The 6,333-nt window shown below is 38.7% G+C and overlaps 1 long non-coding RNA gene across 1 annotated transcript; it reads right to left on the bottom strand.

Annotated features, from left to right (window-relative positions):
- Nucleotides 1–1,261: 1,261 nt before the first annotated feature.
- On the bottom strand, nt 1,262–5,760 carry LOC119467656. The gene is made up of 3 exons (XR_005196201.1): nt 5,594–5,760; nt 3,960–3,961; nt 1,262–1,291 (listed from the first exon to the last, which is right to left on the bottom strand). It is a non-coding gene; the product is annotated as an uncharacterized LOC119467656 (long non-coding RNA).
- Nucleotides 5,761–6,333: the final 573 nt, after the last annotated feature.

The raw sequence follows: 6,333 nt of genomic DNA, 5'->3' as shown, positions 1-6,333 counted from the left end.
TGGAGAAGAACATAAATGACCTGATGGAGCAGAAAAACACAGCACGAGAACTTCATGAAGTGTACACAAGTTTCAATAGCCAAATTGATCAAGCAAAGAAAGGAAACAAGAGATTGAAGATCAACTCAATGAAATAAAATGGGAAGGCAAGACTAGAGAAAAAAGGGTAAAAAGGAATGAACAAAGTCTCCAAGAAATGTGGGACTATGTGAAAAGACCTAATCTATGTTTGATAGGTGTACCTGAATGTGACGGGGAGAATGAATCCAAACTGGAAAACACTCTCCAGGATATTATCCAGGAGAACTTCCCCAACATAGTAAAGTAGGCTAACATTCAAATCCAGGAAAAACAGAGAACACCACGAAGATATTCCTCAAGAAGAGCAACCCCAAGGCATATAATCATCAGATTTACCAGCGTTGAAGTGAAGGAAAAAATGCTAAGGGCAGCCAAAGAGAAAGGGAGAGTCACCCACAAAGGGAAGCCTATTAGACTCACAGCAGATTTCTTGGTAGAAACCCTACAAGCCAGAAGACAGTGGGAGCCAATATTCACATCCTTAAAGAAAAGAACTTTCAACCCAGAATCTCATATCCAGCCAAACTAAGCTTCATAAGTGAAGGAGAAATAAAATCCTTTACGGACAAGTAAGTACTGAGAGACTTTGTTACCACCAGACCCTGCCTTACAAGAGCTTCTAAAGGAAGCACTAAACATGAAAAGGAACAACCAGTACCCGCCACTACAAAAACATGCCATATGGTAAAGACCAACAAGGCAATGAAGAAGCCTCATCAACTAATGAGAAAAAGAAAAAAAACAGCCAGCAACAAAATGGCAGGATCAAATTCACACATAACAACATTAACATTAAATGTAAGTGGCCTAAATGCCTCAATCAAAAGACACAGACTGGCAAACTGGGTAAAAAGTCAAGCCCCTTAAATGTGCTATATTCAGGAGACACATCTCATGAGCAAAGACACACATAGACTCAAAATAAAGGGATGGAAGAAGACTTACCAAGCAAATGGAGAGCAAAAGAAAATCAGGGGTTGCAATCCTAGTCTCTGATAAAACGGACTTCAAACCAACAAAGATCAAGAGACAAAGAAGGGCATTACATAATGATAAAAAGAGCAATACAACAAGAAGAGCTAACTATCCTAAATATATATGCACCAAATGCAGTAACACCCAGACACATAAAGCAAGTTCTTAATGACCTACAAAGAGACTTAGACTCCCACATAATAATGTGGGAGACTTTAACACCCCACTGTCAATACTAGACTGATCAATGAGACAAAAAATCAACAAGGACATCCAGGACTTGAATGCAGATCTGGACCAAGTGGACCTAATAGACTTCTACAGAACTCTCCACCCCAAATCCACAGAATATACATTCTTCTCAACACCACATGGCATTTACTCTAAAATTGACCACATAATTGGAAGTAAATCACTCCACAGCAAATGTAAAAGAAGAGAAATCATAACGAACAGTCTATCAGATCGCAGTGCAATCAAATTAGAACTCAAGATTAACAAACTCACTCAAAACCATACAGCTACATGGAAACTGAACAACTTTCTCCTAAATGTCAACTGTATAAACAATGAAATGAAGGCAGAAATAAAGATGTTCTTAGAAACCAATAAGAATGAAGGCACAACGTACCAGAATCTCTGGGACACATTTAAAGCAGTGTCCAGAGAGAAATTTATAGCAATCAGTGCCCACATGAAAAAAGCAAGGAAAGATCTAAAATTGTCAAAATTAAAAGAGCTAGAGGAGCAAGATCAAAAACACTCAAAAGTTAGCAGAAGACAAGAAATAACTAAGATCAGAGCAGACCTGAAGGTGATAGAGTCAAAAACCTTTCAAAAAATTAATAAAACTAAGACTTGTTTTTCAAAAAAATCAACAAAATGAACAATCTGGTAGCCAGACTAATAAAAAAGAGAGAAGAATCTAATAGTTGCAAAAAAAAATGATAAAGGGGATATCACCACCAAAGCAACACAAATACAAACCATCACCAGAGATTACTATAAACAACTCTATGCATATAAACCAGCAAATCTGGAAGAAATAGATAAATTCCTGGACACTTACACCCTCCCAAGACTATTCCGGGATTCAGTTTCTTCCTTGTTTAGTCTTGGGAGGGTGTAAGTGTCCAGGAATTTATCTATTTCTTCCAGATTTGCTGGTTTATATGCATAGAGTTGTTTATAGTAATCTCTGGTGATGGTTTGTATTTGTGTTGCTTTGGTGGTGATATCCCCTTTATCATTTAACTACCTTAAACTTCATATGGAACCAAAAGAGAGCCTGCATACACAAGACAATCCTAAGCAAAAAGAACAAAGCTGAAGGCGTCACACTACCTGACTTCAAACAATACTACAAGGTTACTGTAATCAAAACAGCATGGTACTGGTATCAAAACAGACATATAGATCAATGGAACAGAACAAAGGCCTCAGAAGAAACACCACACATCTACAACCATCTGATCTTTGACAAACCTGACAAAAACAAGCAATGGGGAAAGTGTTCCCTGTTTAATACATGGAGTTGGGAAAACTGTCTAGCTATCTCCAGAAAGCTGAAAGTGGACCTGTTCCTTACACACTACACTAAAATTAACTCCAGATAGATTAAAGAGTTAACCATAAAACCTAACACCATAAAAATCCTAGAAGAAAACCTAGGCAAAACCATTCAGGACATAGGCGTAGGAAAGGACTTCATGACTAAAACACCAAAAGCATTGACAACAAAAGCCAAAATGGACACATGAGATCTAATTAAACTTAAGAGTTTCTGCACAGCAAAAGAAACAATCATTAGAGTGAACCAGCATCCAACAGAATGGGAAAAATATTTTGCAATCTACCCATCTGACAAAGGGCTAATATCCAGAATCTACAAAGAACTAAAGCAGATCTACAAGAAAAAAACAAACACACTGAAAAGTGGGCAAAAGATATGAACAGACACTTTGCAAAAGAAGACATTTACGAGGCCAACAAACATTTGAAAAAATGTTCATCAGTAGTCATCAGTGAAATGCCAATCAAAACCACATTGAGATACCATCTCACAACAGTTAGAATGGTGATCATTAAAAAATCTGGAGACAACAGATGCTGGAGAGGATGTGGAGAAATAGGAACACTTTTACACTGTTGGTGGGAGTGTAAATTAGTTCAACAATTATGGAAGTCAGTGTGGTGATTCCTCAAGGCAATCAATATAGAAATAGAAATTCCATTTGACCTAGCAATCCCATTAGTGGGTATATACCCAAAGGATTATAAATCATTCTATTATAAAGACACATGCACACGTATGTTTATTGTGGCACTGTTTACAATAGCAAAGATCTGGAACCAACCCAAATGCCCATCAGTGATAGACTGGACAATGAAAATGTGGCACATATACCCCATGAAATACCATGCAGCCATAAAAAACGATGAGTCTGTGTCCTTTGTAGAGACATGGATGAACCTGGAAACCATCATTCTCAGCAAACTGACACTAGAACAGAAAATCCAATACCGCATGTTCTTGCTCATAGGCAGATGTTGAATAATGAGAACAAATGAGCACAGGGAGGGGGACATCACACACTGGGGTCTGTTGGGAGGGGACTAAGAGAGGGACATTGGGGGGTAGGGAGGTTGGGGAGGGATAATAAAGGGGGAAATGCCAGATATAGGTTACAGGAGGATGGAGGCAGAAAACCACATTGTCATGTATGTACCTATGCAACAATCCTGCATGATCTGTACATGTAGTACCCCAGAACCAAAATTACAATAAAAAAAAAAGAAAGAGGAAAAAAAAAAGAAAGCAAAGGGGAAGAAATAGTAGGAAGAACTGTGTCTAGTGATTTGAGTGCCAGCTCTGCCACAGTACAATAGAACACCAGGTCAACTTCTAAGTTTTTTTTACTTTAGTGCCTAGCTCCTGGATGGCACCTCTGAACCTGCCTGGGCACTGAGGAAACCTGCTGCCCTGAAGGAAAGGGCACAGACATGGCAGGTTTTGCCACCTGCCAATTGTAGAGCCCCAGGCCTTGAGGGAACATAGGTGGTAGCCAGACAGTGGCTAGGTGTTCCCTGGGTGAAACCCAGTGCTGTGCTGGTTTCACTCTGATCCAGCACAGTCCTAGTAGTGGTGGCCCTGAATGGTTTTGCCTTGTGTCACTCTATCCCCAGCTCCAGATGGCTTAGAACAGAGAGAGATTTGGGTTCTTAAGAAGAAAATGAAGAGAGCAAAAGCCTCTGCCTGGTACTCTAAGAATTCATCCATATTTTGTCCAAGACCATCAAGTTGGGGCCTCTGTTAGTCTATAGGAACCACAGTGTTACTGGCCTTGGGAAAACCTCTAAAGCAGATACAGTTTAGATCACAACACCTAAGTCCTTTTGAATATCTGGAAAGTCTTCATTGGAAGGGTAGGTACAAACAAGCACAGCCTGTGAAGACTAGACAGATACAGACAAACATCTACAAGTATCAAGATCATCCAAGAAAAAGTGACCTCACCAAATGAACTAAATAAGGCACCAGGAACCAATTTTAGAAAAAAAAATATATGTCCTTTTAGACAAAGCAGTCAAAATAGCTGTTTTGAGGAAACTCCAAGAAATTCAAGATAATAGAGAAGGAATTCAGAATTCCATCAGATAAATTTAACAAAGAGATTGAAGTAATTAAAAGGAATTACACCAAAATTCTGGTGCTGAAAAGCACAATTCACATAACAAATAATGCCATCAGAGTCTTTTAATGGCAGAATTGATAAAGCAGAAGAGAGAATTAGTGAGCTTGAAGACATGCTATTTGAAAATACACATTGAGAGGAGACAAAAGAAAAAAACAATGAAGCATGCCTACAGGATCTAGAAAATAGCCTCAAAAGGGCAAGTCTAAGAGTTATTGGCCTTAAAGGGGAGGTAGAGAAACAGATATCAGTAGAAAGTTTACTTAAAGGGATAATAACAGAGAATTTTTTTTTTTTTTGAGACAGTGTCTCACTCTGTCACTCAGGCTGGAGTGCAGTGGAGCAATCTTGGCTCACTGCAACCTCCACCTCCTGGGTTCAAGCGATTATTCTGCCTCAACCTCCTGAGTAGCTGGGACTACAGGCATGTGCTAACACACCCGGCTAATTTTTGTATCTTTTGTTAGTAGAGACAAGGTTTCACCATACTGGTCAGGTTGGTCTCCAACTCCTGACATCATGACCCACCTGCCTCAGCCTCCCAAAGTGCTGGGATTACAGGCATGAGCCATCATGCCTAGCCAGCAGAGAACTTTCAAAACCCAGAGAAAGATATTAATATCAAAGTATAAGAAAAATATAGAACACCAAGCAGATTTAACTCAAAGAAGACTACCTCAAAGGGTTCAATTCAACAAGAACAGCTAACTATCCTGAATCCTTATGCACCCAATAAAGGAACACCCAGATTCATAAAGCAAATTCTTAGAGACCTACAAAGAGACTTAGACTCCCACACAGTAAGAGTAGGAGGCTTTAACACCCCTTGGACAATATTAGACAGATCATTGAGACAAAAAATTAACGAAGATGTTCAGGACCTGAGCTCAGCTCTGGATCAAAGGGACCTGATAGATATCTACAGAACTCTCCAACCTAAAACAATGGAATATACATTCTTCTCATTGCCACAGAACACTTTCTCTAAAGTGGATCACATTACAGAAAGTAAGACACTGCTCAGCAAATACAAAAGAGCTGAAATCGTGACAGTCTCTCAGACCACAGTGCAATAAAATTAGAACTCAGAATTAAGAAATCCACTCAAAACCACACAATTATATGGAAATTGAACAACTCACTCCTGAATGACACTTAGGTAAATAATGAAATTAAGGCAAAAATCAAGAAGTTCTTTGAAACTAAAGAAAACAAAGAGACAACATACCAGGATTTCTGGGATGCAACTAAAGCAGTGTTAAGAGGAAAATTTATAACATCAAATGCCCACATCAAAAATCTAGAAAGATCTCAAGTTAGCAATCTAACAACTCAACTAAAATAACTAGAGAACCAAGAGGAAGCAAACCCCAAAGCTACTAGAAGGCAAGAACTAACCAAGATCAGAGCCAAACTGAGGGAGATAGAGGCATGAAAAACCCTTCAAAAAATCAAAAAATCCAGGAGCTAGTTTTTTGAAAAAATTAATGAAATGGACCACTAGCTATATTAATAAAGAAGAAAAGAGAGAAAAATCAAGTAAACAAAACACAATCAGAAATGAAAAGGGAGATATCACTAT

The sequence above is a fragment of the Cebus imitator genome, unplaced genomic scaffold (genome assembly GCF_001604975.1).
Source record: "Cebus imitator isolate Cc_AM_T3 unplaced genomic scaffold, Cebus_imitator-1.0 Scaffold315, whole genome shotgun sequence".
In the NCBI taxonomy this organism is placed as follows: domain Eukaryota; kingdom Metazoa; phylum Chordata; class Mammalia; order Primates; family Cebidae; genus Cebus; species Cebus imitator.
Note: the sequence above shows the minus strand (reverse complement) of the source record. Positions and strands in the feature narration are given on the sequence as shown.